General features: G+C 41.4%; 1 protein-coding gene across 5 annotated transcripts in view; it reads right to left on the reverse strand.

The window, feature by feature from the left end:
- The window catches only part of FYN (FYN proto-oncogene, Src family tyrosine kinase), a 130,934-nt gene that overhangs the window by 49,749 nt on the left and 61,432 nt on the right, over nucleotides 1–19,753 (reverse strand). For all 5 annotated transcript variants that reach the window (XM_042878845.1, XM_042878835.1, XM_042878796.1 and 2 more), the window contains one exon: nucleotides 5,441–5,575. The gene's annotated coding sequence lies outside the window, so the exon portion shown is untranslated. The remainder of the gene's footprint in view (nucleotides 1–5,440; nucleotides 5,576–19,753) is intronic.

The following is a 19,753-nucleotide window of genomic DNA, read 5'->3' on the forward strand; positions in this document are numbered from 1 at the left end:
GGGGAATGCAAAATGTGAATATGGATGGACAGGGAAGAGAAGGGAAAGGGGGAGGTGAAGAAATTTGGCCTATTTGCTTCTTTGAAACATATAAGAAGCATAGAGAAAGATTTTCTCTTATAAACAAAAACAAAAACAAACAAAAAAAAAAACAACCAAAAAACACTATTGCTGCCTCCTCACCCCTCTTTGCCTATGCACAAATATCTCTGCCTTGCCTGACTGCTGGTTTGTTACCGATGAACTCAGAAGCTGTGATAGAAACAAAACGTGAGCAAGCTGAGTCTCAAACAAGGAAAGGATATGCTTTGAGACCATTTAAGACTGCTCTTTCCTGAAGGGGCTCACATATTGCCTAGGTTACTAGGTTACTGCTACTATTTTAGAAATGTTCCTTATATTGTCTATTTGACTGGACCTTCCTTCCTAAACAGGAGCAAAAATTTGCCTGAGGCCAGGTGGCAAGAAATCTCCAGTCTTCTAGCCAGAACTGCAAATGGCTGTAGCTACAACAGCAAAAAAACTTGAAGGTGGAGATCCCAGAGAAGAAGGAAACCATGTGGTGAAAAAGGCCACAAATCAAACAACTGGAGCGTTGAAGTCAGTGTATGTCAGTAGTGGGAATGGACTACAACTCTGCCTACACTGACACAGAAAAAGAAATGGTGCTACAAATGAGACCTATTTTCTCAAATCTAGCTGTTGCCACTGTGGTTTCACTGCTTAACAGCTGAGTTACCTTAGGTAAGAGTACTAGGTCTGACTGGGATGGAGTCAATTTCTTCACAGCTAGTCGGTGACCATGCTTTAGATTTGACCAAAACAGGCTGATAACACACCAGTGTTTTAGTCTCTGTTGAGAAATGCTAGCACAGCATCAAGGCTTTCTCTGTTTCTTACCCTGTGAGTGGGCTGGGGGTAGGCAGCAGGCTGAGAGGGGACACAACAGGGACTGCTGACACAAAGCAACCCAAGGGAACCATGCTCAGAGATAAGCGTGGGGGGGAGTTTTCTGAAAACAGCTGTTGCTCTGAGGATGGCTAGTATTGCTTTGCTCGTGGGAGGTGCTGAGGGAGTACTTTTTGCATCACTTGTTTTCTTTTTATTTCTTTCACTTATTAAACCATTTATATCTTGACCCGTGAGCTCGCTTGGCTTTTGCCCTCTGTTTCTCTCCCCTTTCCTGCTGGGGCACAGTGAGCAAGTGACTGGGTGGAAGCTTAGCTGCTGGCCAGAGTCGGTTCACCACAGCAAGCCATGTGAATGTCTGGTTGTTCCCAGACTGGAAAATAACTTTGGAGTTATACAGGTTAAACCACATTAACCTGATGGTAAAGAGCTGGGATGCAACCTGGAGATGAATTTGGATTACCAGATTACATACTACCATCTCTTCCATTTTGAAGAGAGATTTTGAAATCTGGAGAGAGAGTGCAGGAGGCTGAGACTACAGTGAAGAACATTCTGCACAATGGGACAGAGAAGGATACAGGTCCTCACTGGCACTGTCTCATGCAGAAGAGTGGCAGAGCCAGTGCATACAGTCCTCTGCTGTTCAGCTACAATTCCACTAAGTCCAGTGATTCTTAGCTTTATTTTGCTAAGGACCCTACAAACTACAGGTCACTTCTGCTAGGCAGAGAAGGTTAAGCTTAAAAGTGATCAGATATCAGCTAAGGGCTATGAAAGTAGATTCTGCTGTGATGATGTGCATTTTCCAAAGGAAGCTAGCAAACAGTTGCAGGCTCCCTTCACATTGATTAAAATACTTAAGTATCACTAAGCATATGGTAGGTCCGATTTAAAGATTTATGTCCATGTCTGAGGGCAAGTAAGAGAAAGAAGGATGCATGACTTTGATTTCATCGTGAACCTGAGGTTATTTTACAAACTGCAAGGGATTTCACATGATCTGCAAGGGACACATGTGCAGTGACTCAGCTACAGGTCAGAGCCCTATACTTCAGATTAAAGCTACTGCAGTCTCATCAGTGCAGCTACAGGCAGGAGGCCCTACTTTAATCCTTCATGGCCTAAGCAAAAAGCTGTATTGAAATAATGGACTGAATGGCAGCTGTGGATATTTAGGTTATGTGTCAGGGATGAAAATTCTTTCTATTGGCAAGGACAATAAAACAACCCAAGGCAATGTGAAAGCTAGACATCAGACATAGCACTCCCTCTGCTCAAAATGATGGACTAGTCTCTTTCAGCTCATTTTTCTATGACTCGATGAGTGACAAAAACATCAGATGTGAATATTTTTCATAGCCCCCCCCTTGAAGCCAGAAGAAGTGCGTTTTTGTTATTTATTTTGCTTCCTATTTCATTCTCAAAGTTTATATGTTTAAGAGAAGAAACTGTGCTTTAAATATGGCCTGTGAAGGAACATACATTTGCAAAGGTCTAAAAACACACCTGAAGACCCTGTTAGTCATGCAGAACAGAGTGCGGATGTTTGTCTAAGTGCACATTTGCTCAACCTGGCATGCAGGATTATTTACAATAGTGTTCCTTGACCTGCGATCCAAGGGAGCATAGAGGCCCAAAAAACCTCAGGTGGTCCACAAGCAAATAGCACAAGCATGAACAAGCAAATGCACATCCTCTGGACACTGGTAGTATTTCGCAGATGGTGCTTGAGGTCCCCCTCCAAATCCCTGCGTGCTCTTCCCAGTTTAACTGGTTCTCTGAGTATGAGTGGTTATAAAGCAGTGACCCAAAGGGCCCCTGATAACACCTCCAGCCATCCACACCAGGAAAATGAAAAATAGCACTGCAGAGGAAGAGGCAGACAACAGAGATTTCTCTGTTCTTCGTATTTGATACAAAAGAGATGAGCAGAACGGGATCATAATCTGGAGCAGATAGGCTCCAGGGGTTTCATTGGAAGTGAGTGCCTTGTGACTATATAACTGCTTATCATTCAGGAGATTTGGAGATCCTGTCTGGACTTCCTTCTCTTCTCTCCTACCTCACACAAAAAGACAAAATCCGGAAGACTGCAGAATGTCAGATTTGCAGATCATGGGAAGAGAGCATTGTAAAGAGAAAGTGACCTCTCAATAGGAAAAGAATACACACTCCATTGATCAGGCTGGTAAGAGAAGCCAGATTACATAAGCAACCAAAAGCACATTCAGTACAAAAGCATGGTATCAAGCACAACATCAACCAAAGCAGAAGTTGTAAGAAGATGACCCTTTTCAGCTGCTTATGTGCTAATTACAAGCATCTATAAAAATGGATAAAAACTTTGTCTGCAGAGTAGCATTGCTAATGGCTGGAAACTAATGGCTAAATTTTGCTTATTATAATCTCAAAAAGGAATGGTTGCAATGAACTTAAGAAGTCCAGTTGAAAGAGGGGAATTGACTCTTATGTCACATGTCCTGTGTGTCACAAACAATGTCTGTTTGAGTGGCCGAGAACTTGAAAGTAATCTTGGATATTTATGCATCAAGATACATTCAGGTTGAAGTATTACTGGAATGTTGCAGATAGCTGAAATCACAGAACAGGAGGGAACGACTGCCTTCTTCAGTGCCTCTTGCCAGTAAGCTGACCCTTGTCAGTGAGTCATATACAATACGGGCCTTGCAGCACCAAGGGGAATGGAGAACTCAGAATTGTGACCACAGCTTCAACAGCAAAATTACACAGCACATTGCTAAATCCCTTGGTCACCCTACCACATCAAGCACAGCGGGACTTGCTCTCTGCACCGGACAGGGAAAGCAACACACAGGAACAGCAGTGTTTGCACAAGTGCAGTGTCATGCTGGCCATATGACTTAGATGTATGTTAACAGAGGAACTAGACAATTCCTACTGTAAATCTTGTCTCAGTAGAGAACAAATGATCACAAAACAGAAGGTTACTTGTTTACACTGAAAAGGACTGATGCTTTCTTTGCAAATAACTAACACAATCTGCAATCAAATCCAGACCAGTAAAATTTTAGACAGTATATGAACACACACTGCTCATCTATACATAAATTAAAAACAATGTATGCTTCCTGAGAGGCATTATCATAAACTCTAGGAAGTGAGAGTCAAATCAGGCTGGAGACAGAATTTAAAGAAAATTGTTGATGTCTGCATATGGTTTAAGACCTCTCCTAAATATCTAAAATGTTACAACCATGAAAATAAAACTATACTAGATAAAAATAACATACAACGAAAAATCCAACAGCTGGTCTTACCAGGGAAGTGAAAAAATATATTATATATAAAATCAAAACACAAAGAAGAAAAGATAATAGCAAGATAATACAAAGATTACATAAAGGACGCAAGAAGGTACTAGGAAAAAATGAAAACAGGTATAATCAGATTTGTGATTTTTCATTTTTATAAGAAGATTATAAAAGATGGTTCCCGAACAATAAAAGTGGTAGAGTAATTTCTAACAATATGTCAGAGGCAGAAGTTATTTAGTAAATATTTCTGATTAGCACACAGGTAAAAGTCCAGGTATTACTTTCATGATCATGACAAAAAAACTTCCCACTACAGTAGCACCTAGCAGTGGTACAAGATTCTGGGTGTTTCGAATTCTTTGTCTCAGAAGCTTTTGGAGAGCTAGCTTTTGAGCTACTGCTGCTGCTTCTAAAGTAGTTCTGGGCTGCTGGGGAAGTACTGGGGGCAAGAAGGTGGCTCATGCTGGGTCAGTGTTTAAGAAGGAAAAAAGGTAATTACAGGCCAGTTGGCTTGTTTCCAGTATTTTGTAGAGGTTAAAACAGCAAACACAGGACTAGATTAATAATATATATATGCTTTAACAAAGGTCTATAATTAAAGTCAATCAACTTGGCTTTAAGAAAAACAGACCCTGTCAAACTAATCCGATGTAATTTCATACAAACATTACGAGTTCACATGATGAAGGCAGTGCTGCTGACAGTATTAGAAGTCTAAGTCATTTGACTCAATCTGCAGAATATCAAAGAAATTGAATGCTTTGTAGTTCATGTGGAATTTGCTCCATCCATTCATCCATTCAGAGCAGGTGTCCATATATGGAGAGTAATATGTGCGGTCATGCAAAAAAGTCAAATATATTTTATGATGAAGTCATGTCTGAATCCACAGTCATATTAGATGTATTAAGAAGGTGATAAATGAAAGAAGTCCAAGTGTAACTGTAAATGGGAAACTATTAAGAGATGGATTCCTATTGGCTTCCCACAGGAACTAGTGACCATTTATTTGCTATTCAATAGCCTTATCAGCGACATGGATTAAAGTTAAGTAATTACAGTTAGATAACAAGAATGGGGACAGCAAAAAAAAACAACAAACAAACAAAAGTACAAGTCTGAGACAGAGCAAGAGGAGGATCAGAAAGATGGGAGTGAGCAACCAGTATAGGTGTTAATATGGCCAAGTGTAAAACCACTGTGTTAGAGAAAATAATAGAGGCCATACTTACAGGATGAGAGGGAGAGAGAGGACTCTATCCTCTGAAGCAGAGACTAAATATGAGACCAGGCGTCCTGGTGGGTGATCAGCTGAACATGGATTCCCAATGAAACGCTGTGGCCAAAAGGGCTAATGTAAGCCTCAGCTGTAGAAACAAATGAAAAAGAAAAGATGAGTATGTAGGTTACAGTAACTCTGTACTTGACTCCTGTTCTTCTTCTACTTGAATAACGTAGCAGGTTCTGCCACTTCATTTTTTCAAATAAAGTGTTGAAAAAAATGAAGCATGTCCAGAAGAAAATGACGAAAGCACTGAAAACAATGAAGAGCAGAAGGTTTCATTATAATCAAAAAAGGTTAAAGGAAAATGTGTTATTTTGTTCACAGCATAGGCGTATTCATCTGGGAAATAAATTTGATAACTGTAGAGTCTATAGCAAAAGTGGAAAACTCAGTGCAACTGGAAACTAATCCAATCCAGACTGCAGGGGCTTTTTCTTTTTTTTAATTTTCTTTTAATACTAATGATCACTAATGATAGGGGTCGTTAACCACTAGTTAACCCTTCATATCACATGTGATGTACTGTCCACCTCTGCCAGGTTGTGAAGATGCTCATGCTTGGTTTAAGGATGAACATCCACTCAGCTATGGTTAGCGGGACCTCTAGTAGATATTCATAGCCCACAAAATATTGGAGGTCAGGGGAACAATCACAGCATCAGTGTCCTGTGTTTTCAGTAAAAAAAGTGCTCGCTCCTCTTAGGAATCCTGACAGCCTTCCTGCTCATGGCACACTGAATGACTGTAGGGAAAACTCAGTCTTTTGGGGCTGAGGTTCTGTCTTAGTATGAATGGCAGTCATCCCTTTATAGGATCTGCAGACAGCTCTCTCTGGATTGCCACCACTTGACTCGACACAATACTTCACTGCACAAAGTTGCTGACAACTGAGATGACAAGGAAGCGACTTTCTGGAAATCGAAGAAGGTTTTACAGCTCTCTAACATCTCTCTGTAGATAAAACCTGCTAGCCCTTCTTTCAGCAAGTCACTTGATCCACTGTCTGTTGCTTACAGATAGATCCTACTCCACAGCCAAAGAAGGTGACCTCAGGAAGGACTCTTCTCTATCCTGCAGATAGTTCCTCTCCCAGCCTCATCCTTTCAGGATGAACTTAAGAACCAGCCACCTTCTTCAGGAAACCAGCTAGTGTCTCTGAGCAGGCACCCCCTTCAGGACATGCATACCTCCTTTCCTATCACTTGCTGAGGGACCTGGCTGCCACCAAGGAAACTTCTGCTGCTGTGTTCTCAGGCTGGATGCTGGCAGATGGGCTCCTAAGGACCTTGTGCTCTGTGGAGGGCAGTGGCTATTCAATTTGCTTCTAGTACAGCTTGTCAATATCTAGATTTGGTTTTTAAGGACATAGCACAAAGTCTTTGTTCATGCTGTCTGTCTTTACCCAGGCCTTTGGCCAAAAATATTAATACCATCAATGTGTGGGGGGGATAAAGGCTGGGGAATGTTTGATTTGTGCCAGCTTATTTTAAGCTTCTGGGATGAACCCATCTATGATCGAATGCTGCAAAGTACATTCTGCAAATAATTTCAGTTACTTGAACTCAAACTTAGTTCACATATGCTGCTGTGAAGATTTTAAAGGCATTACATTATATAAAAATTTCATTGCAGTTAATTATTCATGACTCTACAGCAAAAACAGCACAGTAAAGTTGTACTACTAGGTTACAAATACAGAGGGAGCATCCCATCTTATGTAAACTGGCCAAAGTACAGAACTTCTATGGAGTGAACTAAACTAAAAAAGCTTGTGAAAATGTTAGAGAAAAAAAGTTCCATCCAAATGTGATATTTATATCACATTTACCTATACCTATACCAGTACTTATATGCACATGCATTCACACACATGCCACCACCAAACCAACTCTGCTAAACCTGGTAATCCTATCAACAGACCTCAAGGCTCAAAAATGAATGTGTGATTGGCAATTCTTTGTTCACTGAAGAGCAAAAATTTTGGAAAAGTTCATCTTGATCAAGATTGCAGAGCTTCTAACAGAAGATGAATCAAAGCTGGATAAAGTACAGTCTGAATAGTGCGTTTTTATACCTTAATGTTTGCCATCCTCCCACATGCATTTTTCTCCCCCTTTCCTCTGGCACATCCCCATCTACATCCCACAGTACCAGGATGTCCTGTTAAGCAGTTGTGCAAGTGTGTTTTTTAGGCCTTCTGAAAGCTTGCTTATGTGAAAAATGTATTATTTTTCCACTTAGACTACAAACATCACATAGCTAGAATCCACAAATTTACTTCAAAAGACAGTAGATGTGGCTAATTCCTAAACATAAATGCATAGAGACTAGATAAAAGCAAGTATCTTTAACATATGGACTGAACAAAAACCTTTTTGAAATGTTAAAGTATAAGCCAAATGCTGGGCTTGTCCTTTTACTCCAGACACACAGAGAGAGAATTAAATGGAAGAAGTAACGATTTGCCTCTGTAACTCACCCAGGCCAGACACAGCGATGCTATGGAAGTTAATGCAATGAACCCCAGAAGTGTCACTTTCACGAATCTCAAGAGGCATCATTGACCTGAAGCTGACTGCAGTTTCTGCCCCAATTCCAGTTTAATGTATTCCAGTTTGACCCTCAAGCGACAGTGCTGCCAGAGAACACGCTAAGAAACAAATGCAGGCAATTGCTTTGACATAATTGTTTTGGACACAGCCAGATCGAAAGTGCTGATGTAAACAGAGACTAGAAAAGGGTTTTACCAGGTCTCCTCTCCTTACCTAAAACCCAGCCAAGCACGTGCTCACCTCTCAGCAGCAAAACTGACACATCTCACTAAGAAATGGATGAACACTTCCAAAGCGTCATATATATATATATACACACAGCATTTGATTTATAGTTTTAACTTATATGATTTCTATATATAATTTGTTCTTTGTGCATGACACACATCTGTTCCATGGATTAAGTTAATTTTAAATTCCAGGAACAGAATAAGTCAGTCCTTTATGATCATAGGACATTGAAAAGAGTCACAACACAGCTCCCTCCCCTTAAAGCAAATTGTTTTTCTTCCTTTTCTCTCATTTTTCCAAACTTTGAGGGGCTGCATGGACCTGCTTTCAACACTATGGTCAGGATGGCACATTTCTGCCCTACCACTCATTAAAACACCCGAGCTTACACAACTTTGAAGCTGCATAGTTTGGTGCTGGAGAACAATGCTTATTTCTTTGCACAGGGACTGCAAGAACAGAAGCTGGGAATATTTTTTTGCAAAGGAAAGATGAATTACGGTATGAATTATGGTCTATCTATGGTAGACCAAGGAAGCTTGAGAATAAAAGACTCAACTAACTGGTCACAGATGCTCCTGAAAAAAATTATGTGTGACAGACAAAGAGAAAAGAACACACAGCAATGGTGTAGGTTTTTGGAACTCATAAGTGAAAACACCAAGGTGGAACAGGGTTCTTCCCTCAGATTTATGCAATGAATACAGCACAAAGGAGCAAATCCCATGCTGATCTTCCCCTCTCTCTTTTACCTCATTTCCTAAGATAGGTTTCCACCTTTGCTACTCTGTTTTCCTTTTCTCCCATTCCTCCACCTCCCCATCAGTCAGTTCAGGCAGATTACCTGTAATTATATCACATAAAACCAGATGAGATTCTCAAGGCTTCCCCTTTCTGTGTACCCAGAGTACTTCCAGCAGAGAAAGTCTTCTGAAAAAATTGATTCTCACTTCCCTTTTCTGCAGTTATTTGTGTGGGTCACTCTATCACAATAGAAGTCTGCATCCAACCATGATAGAGACAGATAAAAATTATAGTTTTGAACATCCCTAAGAAACGAGGTCTTAGAAAGATGAACGAGCACGTATTACAGCCACTAAATTATTTGATTGATCCTGGGCATAAAAACCGGCCTCGTGCAAATAAAAAAAGGCTCCTGTCCTTCATCTCTCACCCTTTGTAGGATCCGCCACCACAGTATGGCCATGAAGTATGATCCACAGCTTGCCTGATCATCGGAGGCTAAAGGGCCTTTTCAGGTATGCTGGGACTTACATAAGTGTTTTGCTGTCCAGGGAATTAGGATTTTAAGATCATCATCATCAGGAGACTTTAGTCACTGTAATGTTATGGTGTCCTGCCCCTTGTGCAGGAAAGAAAATTTTGGATCTGCTACAGCAGAGTCAGATGACAAAGGCTGATCAAAAGTAAGACTGAATGTCCTTAGGAATTCCTGGAATTTCTCACGCTGTTGTGCTAATTTTTAAAGCATTTGTATAGGATGCAAAAGTATGGTTGAAACATTTTCCTAAAACCAGGAATGAGAAAAGCACTTTAATCAAAATAAAAGTTTTCTCGTATTAAATTGGATTCCCACCTCTGTGGCTGCTCTTGCAGTGCAATGACAGGGCAGTTAGCACAGCTTGGATTTAATAGCACCGCCAGACAACTTGAGGAATAGTGTTACAAACCAGCATTATTCTAGGCAGAGATAAATAAAGTATCTGCGCTGCAGAATTAAAGCACAAGGAATAGAGAGGATAAAATACGCATGCAATTTTGTCTAGATACACAGATGATAAAGAAAGAAAAAAAAGAATCAAATGAACCCGTATCATTATGCTGCATGACGAGTGGAGGTTTGTAATTCCTCCCATAGTGCAAAGCTGCAGTTGCTGACAGTCACAGCAGTTATCAGGCAGTGCATGCTCACTGTCTTTTTGGAGCACTGCAGAGCTGATCAGCTGCACACTTTGAATGCTTCCTTAAACATGCTGGTCTAATTGACTTCCACTTTTTAGTGACAGTGGATTATCAGTTATTTGGATGCTGCAGGCTCTTGCAGTATTTTTACAGCAGGAAATGTTTATTCCATATGTAAGAATACTGCACTTACAAGAAATAATGCAGGAAAGGAAAGAGATCTAATTTCTATTCTGCTTCCTTCCTTCTGCAGCATGCCGCATTGAGGTGTTTGTTCCAAAACACTGATACTAGTTCAAGGCCAAGATTTTATTTACCCTGATCCTACAAAACAAGCCTGCAGGTAAATCATGTTCAAGCATCTCAAGCTGTTGTACTGCACTCACATTAGTGTGATTTAGGTAAGCGGGCTTACGGTTTTTCTTTTCAAGGTTACTGAGCCTTTCATATCCATTTTTGCATCAGCGCTATAGTTTTTAAGCTCCCATAAATTAAAAACACTTCCAGAAGATGGTGTCAGCTTTGAAGGGTCTTTCTCATGGTTCTGAGCCCTAGTATTCCATGCTGTAGGACAATGGCAGTTATGCTGCATTTAGGGACACTCGCACAATGCCTTCATGAAACTCTGCACCCAATCCGTGGGTTTTCCCCATGTACCACTGCTGAACAAAATAAACAAGACTAATTGTTACATTTTAATTCATTGCTTTTGCAAAACCAGTTTTTAATTTAGGAAGACTGAGATAGCCTTTTAAGAAGATATTTTCAGGCTTTCTCCTATAGATATCCCATTTACTACTACAGCCAACAACACACGTATTATTATAAATGACCGTAAGCAACTGCCTCCTGTCTGCAAGCTAAATTGGCAAGAGACTCCGCAATGCTTCTCGGCCAAATCTGCATCAGGCAGACTGGTGAATTTTGGGAGTTTTGAGCATCAGCAGATTCCCAAACTGGCTGACCAGTGCTGACTGCTTCTTACTGAAGTACTTAAAAAGGGATAAACAGACAATTCAGGAAAAGATGGTGTTCTGAAGTGGGTAGTACAGCTGCAGAAATAACATCCAGACTTCATTTGTTGTATATTTTCTATGCTGTTCGGAACCATTAAAACCCTTCCCATTCCATCCTGTAGTTTTGGAGAGCTGACAGCACTACCTCGTTCATACTTGTGTGTTAGAGAGGTCAGGGAGTTCGATACGTAAATAAAATCAATGGGCACTTCAGAAAGCTATGTTTCTTTCACTTATGACGGGAGTGGTGTACTCTTCTGGTAAGGCAATACTGTCCTTGAAATCCAGAAGTTTTCTCAAAGGATAGGCTGGGGCTTCTGCTTTTTGTTTGCATCTGAGCACTGTGAATGTCTTCAGTGCAGGTTTTCTTGTGAAGAAAAGATGCTACATGTTTTCTTTTGTACGTACTTTTCAGAGCAGTTTCTCAATGCCAGGAGCACAAATGTAACTGAAAAAGAACAGTCCCAACTTTGTCAGCTTCCCAGCACTATATTTTATATGCTTTTGTTTCCCTGCAAGCTCAGCACAGCTTTAGTGGCATCACCCTGGTTCCCCCTGCCCCCCACAAGTGATACATATTAGTACATCTGTTTTCTCTGTAAAGTCTTTTTGCATTCTTTGCAGGGCACAGGAAGGATGTGGGCTCCTTTTCACATTCAAATGAGGCAAATTAGCCTTTGCCTGGTTCCTACAGTATAATGCTTATTTTACATTTAAGCGTGAGAAAAGGGAGGAAAATAAAACCCAATATGTTAGGTGGGTTACATGTTGCACTTTGGTACGAGCCTCACATAGCCTCCTTTTGCAAACTACTCGCTACAGGAGATCACTGCTTAATGGGGTTCGAAAGTTTAATTGCGTAAAATGACTGAGTAGCTCGCACAAAGAAATAGCAGCTGCAGACACACTAAGTGTGAGAAAAGGCTAAAAATGCCAAGGTGAATCAGCAGGGCTCAAGCAATCCAGGAGAGATTCCTGAAGCACACTAAAAGTAACTTCCTGACAGATGACCGAGGAGCCAACAAGGGGAAATGTTGTGCTGCACCTTATGCCCACAAAGACCAGAGGATGTAAAGGTCAGGAGCAGCACTGGCTGCAGTGATCACGAGATAGATCACAACTCTGGACTTCAGGAGAATTGACTTTGGTCTTTTTAGGAATGTGCTTAAGAGAATCACATGGGATATAGCTCTTGAGAAAACAGAGGTCCAGCAGAGTGAATTGGTTTTCAAGGACCACCTCCTGCAAGCTCCACAGTGGTCCATCTCAGTATGCAGAAAATCAGGCAGTAGTAGCAAGACACCAGGACACAAGATGGTCCTGACAAGAAGCAAACATAAAAATGGGAGCATGAAAGATGGAAACAGGGTCAGATGGGGTTAGGAAAGCCAAAGAAGCTGAATCTGGTAAGAGATGTGAAAAGCAGCAAGACTTCCTACATGTGTATCAGCAGCAAAAGGAAGACTAGGGCCCTCTGAACAGGTCATCAGTAGTGTGCCCCAGAAATTGATACTGGGTCCAATACTGTTTAATCTCTTCATTAAAGACCTAGGTAATGGCAGAGACTACATCCTCGTAAAGTTTGGGAGCAGTATTTGATACGTGAGATGACTCTGTGCCATTCATGGGTGCCTTGACAGGCTGGAGAAATGTGCCAGTGGAAACCTCATGAAGTAGAGTGTGCAAAGTGATGTGCAAAGTCTTGCCCCCATGCTGAGGGCTGAGCAGCTAGAAAGAAGGAGAGAATCTGGGTGTTTCAGAGGGCACTATGTTGAATGTAAGCCAACAATCATCCTTATGGCAAAGATGGCCAACAACATCCAGCAGGTCAAGGAAAGCGATCCTTCCGCTTTATTCAGCACTGCTGAGACAGTTATGGAGTGCTGGATCGAATATGGGGCTTCCCAGTACAGAATACACACAGACTTACTGGAGTGAGTCCAACAATGGGTGACAGAGATAGTTACAAGATTTAAGCATCTGTCATATGAAGAAAGGCTGAGAGCTGGGACCACGTGAGCCTGGACAAGAGAAAGCTCAGGGGGATCTGATCAGTAAATATAAATGCCCAGTGAGAGGCAGCAACAAAGACAAGGCAAGCCATCTCAGTGGTGTCCAGCAAGAGAGAATCAACAGGCAAAAAGTAAAATATAGGAAACATTATTTAAATGTAAGAAAAAAAACCCTTGCACAATTAGTAACTCCTTCCTTCTGAAAACTAGAGACAAATGCAACAACTCAGTAATGTAACAAAAGTAACGTACACATTTTGCAGGGAAACCGTATGGTTCAAATTCTCGCTTTTCTATGTTCTAATGCGAGTGGTAAAGCCACGAAGATGTAAAGAAAAACTGAAGAGCCTCTTGGTGAGCAGTGGTTTACCACAGGCAGTTAGCACTACGTGGAAATTCAATGCAAACTCTTTATGCTGCACCAACATCTTGCACACTTAATGCATGCTGTACAGGAAAGGTAATAATGCACCGCATGCGTGGAAAATTGTTATGAAGTGGTCAAGATGTTATAAACATACACTTGGCTTTACTGATGGCAATCTCCCAGTACAAACAAACTCTTAATTCTGTTGATGTGCATATTTGACAGTTTGTAGAGAGAGCCTGAAGGAGTTCTGACACACCTGCTAATGCTTGGAAGTGCCTTCTCCAGCTCAAGTGCTGTTCTCATCTGTAATCTGGAGTGAATCAGTCTTGCTGCAACTGATGGGCCATGCCCTTGGCCCGGGGATGCATGGAATCCATGTCCCAAATCCCTGCTCTGCTCACAAGCTACCCCTTGAAATCAGTAGTTACTTGTAGGTTTTTTCTTGGTTTCCCTTGTTCTGTCCCGAATCACCACACAATGGCCTCTTTTCTCAGCCTGCATGTGAACAGCCATGCCATGGCCTCCCACTTGGCAGCCTGGAGCCTCACGGCCTGCTCGGCTGGTACTGGGAAGCCTCTGAGGAGCAGCAAGAGCCTCTTCTCCCTCAGAGCTCACACTGGTTTTCAGACACCTGCCTGTTCAAAACACAGACGCCTACTGTTCTCACCCACCTCGCTCCCATCCGAAGCCAAAGGCATTCAAATTGATTAGTCCTGCAGCACACAACAGAACAGCTAACCTATTATGTGTCGCAGCCTGAATTCCCCTCTTCTAGCTCTCTTCTTACAGCAGCAGTGTAAAGCTCTGGCTCAGAGACCCAGAGCAGAGAGAATTCCAGTCGGATTTAGACTCAGACTCACCCGAAAGCCTGAGCTTCCCTCAGTTGCAGGCTCTGGCTGTCCTGAAGCTGTAGGAGTAATGAGGCTCCTCAGACTGACACCCTTTATGCTGATTTACCCAAAGCGTTGTTCCAAAGGGATACACGGAGGGACTCACACAATTCAGGAATTTCTTGAAAACAATGTGGGTATTTTAGGCATCTTTGGAACAGTCCATTTCTGCCTACTGAGGCGCCCATTGCATCTTTAATTCATAATTTCCATTGTGGCCTGCTAAAATAATTAGATTTATTATTCCTGTCATATGTCCTTTCTGCAGATGCTGGGAGGGTGTGGGAGAGGGAAGAGAAAATTAGTTATCAATCACCACTTGCCAAGAGTAGATTAAGACGTATACATTCCTGTGTAAAAGATTCAAGGGAGTTTCATTTATTCCTTTTCCTCTCCTCGGTTATATTTTGCTTCTGTTCTACAACCCTTGTTCTCCCGCTGTACTCATTCACAACCCGCCTGCGGTGGACAAGCTGGAGAGTGGTAAGCAATTCTGGACCTCTTCCCTTTCATCATGAGATTTCATTTGGACTCCCTTTCCCAGGCCTCAGAGCACAACCAGTTTCTGACAGCAGAGAGGAGAACAAGAAGAGAGTTCATCTTTAGTGATGTGATAAAAATCACTCTCTCACACAGACAACTGGAAAAGGATTTCAAAAGAGCTGTTGTGCCAAGAACCTGATAGCAAAACCTGAAATTAAAGACAACCCACACCTTCCTGTTCACAAAGTTCTTTCTTTTTTTTTTTTTCCTGGCGCTCCTTCTTCTTGACTAATTCTACCTGGGACTAAAACGTAAGTCACCATGGAGCACACCCTGCCACCAAAACATCCAGTGCTCCGGAAGGGGCTACCAACAATTTCCATAATAAAAGCTTAGCTCTGCTTTACATAGGAGGTCACCTCATTTCTCTCACTTAAGGAAAATAATAATAAAAAAAAATTACAGGTAGTAAAAGCACAATAAGCTAACAGGTTGGAGAGAAAGGATAGGAGAACACAGGGATTTCAGGGAATTGGTGCAATGGAAGGCCTCAGGAGCATGCAGGTGAGGGAGCAGCTGGGAAGGAGGGCAGGACGGCAGCTCGAGCCCCAGCTGGGCCTGTGCCATCTGGCAGCTGCACGCAGCTGGCTGCCTGCCTGTGGGCTGTGCAGAGAGGAGGGATGAGCCTTCAGGGGAGGAGCCATCCGATAAATCATTAATGAATGAAAGTATGAAGTAATCTGTCTGCCTAGCAGGCAGAATCGTCTCATAATGAGAATGATGAGCTGGGAAACCAAAGACGAGGTGCTGTTTCTACCCAGTGCTTAAGAAGATTGACCTGCCTCCTTATATGTTGAAGGGCTACCTACTTAAAATCAACACAGTAAAACCAAGATAAAATATGTTAAAATATGATAATAACATTACAGATCCATTTGCAAAATCTGCAGCCCCTGCTCCTCTTTTGTCCCAGGCAGTGCACAAAGACAATACCTGTTTCCAGAGACAGCTCACACTAAAACAGGGGGTTTCTCAAAGCTGTAACAAACCTAGCATGACCTTTTGTCAGTGCTGGTGGCATTTAATCTGAAATCGATTAACTATATACACAGTGCTAATTACTCAGAGGTTTTTGATCAATCTGACTGCTGGTTGGAAATGTATGTGTATGCCTTTGTGCAGACAGCGACACTCTGTTATCCCTGTGCTGTGTGAAGTGAAGCTCAAGAAACAATTTTGGAAGGTACATTCATATTTGCAGCAATAGCTGCAGGGGGACCGGGCACATTCAGCTGGAAAGTGATGAGGTTGTCAGGGAAGGGTCAGGAGGCTGGCATGGGTTGTTTTGCACAGAGACCTAGCAAGATGTGTCATGCAGCATAAAATCAATATGGGCCCTGCATGAAAAAGCAGTCATCAATTTTGTACAAATCTCAGGCTTATCTGGAAAGATCCTCACAAGGTGATTCTTGATTTGTGTGAAATCTTAAGCTCTTCTCTCTTTCCTCTATCTTTAAAAAAAGTCCTAAACATTCAGGGATTAGAAAGGTTTTAGCATAAACACCCAAGGCGCAAATCAACACAAATCCATCTAATGCTGGAGCAGTTACGAGGTAAGTGATACAAGTGTTTTATCATTCAGCGTACTGATTAGCTAAGATTTTCTAGAGCAATGTGTAGATTGCAGTGGAAACCATAATTAGAAGACATATGGTCATGAGCAAACCTACAAATATGGAAACCCAACCAAGCCTCTGAGCAGATCTGCAGGGTTTTACTGCATGCCTATTTGCCGCACTGTAGCCAATTTTAATTATCCTGCCAAACCCTATTGAGCCACAACAAGGTTATTACCTCTTACCAAAGGATCTGCTCAGGCAATTTTACAAGGAAATTGCTTGTGCCTAATCTAATCACTAAGAAGTATTTAAAATTATGTTAGGCCTAAAAAGACCAACAAAGAAGCAGGAAGCTCTGAAAGGTTCAAGAAGCTTCATAAGGCTGTTACTGTAAATCACGGCAGCAATTTGGAGATGAGCTCTCTGGAGAGACTCCAAGTCATAATCAGATGCTGTATTTCACCGAGAACAAACAGAATGCAGGTGAGATGACTTAAAGAGCACAAAAGTATGATTTCTCACATATATAAGCTTTCTACTGGTGACTGAATACATTTACATAATAAGTGAGGTTTTTAAATTATCCCCTGATGATGTCACACAGATTTAAATAATCTGCAGCACCAGTCTCTGCTACTTGCAAGCCATAGCTGACACTTTAAAAAGCCTTTGAAAATGATTTAACTGCACTCCATTCAAGAATTCTGTTTCTCAAAAAAATTTTTTTAAGCATAGGATGAGCAACATCTATAAAGTGTAACAAGTGAATTGTGATGACTTGGATTTTTCCATATCCTTGTAGAGGAACAGCATACAACATCAGAAGGAATTACTTCTGTAAATTACAGAAAGTTTAATTGGAGATTGCTGGACCTTTTAAAGCTACAGTCAAGCTTATTAGCACAACAAATACACTGCATTGCCTACCCAGTAACCATAGAAGTACACTGATGGAACCTTTGCTAGCTTATGTTTTGCCAAACTGACTGAGAACAGCTTCCTATCAGCACTGTTACCAGCAGCTGCTTTGACGTGTTGTGTGGACTGCCATGATTTCAATTTCCTTTTCTCCTGCTTTTGCTTATGTGTTCTGGGTGAGAGAGGAAGAAAGAAGGAAAAAGCTCCCTTCACACTTCACCACTCTACTGACATAGATTAGTCTACGATAGATGACCTGGATTCAAACTGGTTAAATACCAGAAAGGGAAAGTCATGAGCAGACAAAGTGAGCTCCAAGGGGATTTATCTCAGAATTTCAGATTTCTGGTGCCTCACCCAACACCGACTTGCAGAGCATATTACATTTTCTTCTCTCCCTGTCCAGTATCATTAGAGAACTGTCCATCAAAGAATAGATTTCTACAAGAGCTAGTTATCAACCTGAAGAAACAATACAACTAATCAGCAGCGGTGCCTAGGGCACCTTCCTCTTCCCCCACCACTGAACTGAAAATAGTTTTGTGTTGGTTTTCATTTTATTTATTTTTAAATAAGGAGAGCTTGTGTCTAGGTGACATGTAGAAGCATCTGCAACCCAGAAGAATCTAAAGCTACACCATAAAGCTTCTGGAATATATCGCAGACATAAAAGATACAAAGGAAAAAGGAGAGCAAGACATTGAATGTATTCATGGGTGTAATCTAAAAGAAAATAAATATTCCAGGAAAAATAAATTGAGGATTGCTGGTTGCAGTGGAGTGAAGCAGTAGTGATAATTCGATGCAAAAATTCTCTACACAGCAGCACCCTTACAACTCTTGCTGTACCAAGTCAGTAGGCTTGCCTAGTATTGGTCTCTCATTGTGTCTGTGAGGAGCTTTCCTAGAGAACAAGAGGTGGTTAAAAGTCATGGTTTAGGAATTTATTTTTTTTAATCTAAAATACAACTAGAAACCACTGTGCCTTTTTTTTTATGTCCTCTGTGGTACATGGAACTTTCAGTGATGCCTCTAATATATGCCTTTAAGGGAAAACACACATTTCTTTAGATTGCTGGCACCTTAAAGGTGCTGTAAAAGTGGTCTGGTAACACAGGATTAACAATCTCCATTTCCCCTAAAATTTAAAACTGAATTCTTACATAAATTCACCCAAATCTCACTTGCATAAAAGCACACCTAAGCACAGTTGCAAATGAGGAGACCTGAGCTGCACAGGAAAGGCAAAGACCGAGATTTCCCTGGGTGTGAGTTCTTCCCAAGCACACCTACCTGTGCATGGCTCTGACCTCCCTCCTGGGAAGTTGAGTTCCTGTGACCCAGAGCCCTGTCCAACACTTGCCTGCTGGGATGCCTGCAAGGTGGGACATCTAACACATATTAACTGCATGTAGACCTTTAGGACATTGCTGTAGGTGAGATCGCAGGCAGGATGTCACATCTTCCAGTAGGCATGAGCCACATGAAGTGGCTCTTTCCAAGCCATGAGCCGTAGCTTTCCTTCTGCTATGTCAATTTAGAACAGTGCTCACTCTCTTCTGAAGCACTTGCCCTTATAGACAGTCTAATTCAGAAAAGGCAAGGAAGATATATCCTGTCATTTACAGCTGTGCATGCTGATCCTCTAACAACTTCTAATGACATACAGGAAAACTGATGGTTAGACTCAAACTAAGCCTCCCTATGTAATTACAGTAATTCAAAGGGCAAAACTCAAGAGCAAAACTTTTTAAAAAGCAAATGTAATAATCTTGGGCTCCTGGAAAGATATGTAGCATGTAACAAAATGGTTATAGGGGATGCCTTAAAAATAGGGCTGTACATGTTGCATGGTGTTCCCAGAGAACAAAAAAAAGCCACTTCCATCATATGCAGATTGGTTTCTCTGTGTTTTGACAGATTTGGCATGATCACCATGGTAGAAAACAATGAGAAGACTACAGGATATATCAGTTGTCAGTCTCTATATTTTCTCTATGTCTACAGATATATTTGGAGATAGATACAGATAGAACAGTACTGGGTCTTCTTTCAGCCTCTACCTTAGAGGAAAAAAAAAGCAAAATTGTTTGAAGTCACCAAGTGATATAAATGGGAAGAAAAGGGGGATAAAGGGATTACGATAGTAAATGGTGTACACAGGGAGACTAGTGTCTTAATAATGTGGAATTAGCTGTGGGGCAAAAATGGACAATTCCTAAATGCCATATTCTACAACAAATATC

Source organism: Lagopus leucura, unplaced genomic scaffold (genome assembly GCF_019238085.1).
Source record: "Lagopus leucura isolate 7727_CA_CO unplaced genomic scaffold, USGS_WTPT01 Super-Scaffold_73, whole genome shotgun sequence".
Lineage (NCBI taxonomy): Eukaryota > Metazoa > Chordata > Aves > Galliformes > Phasianidae > Lagopus > Lagopus leucura.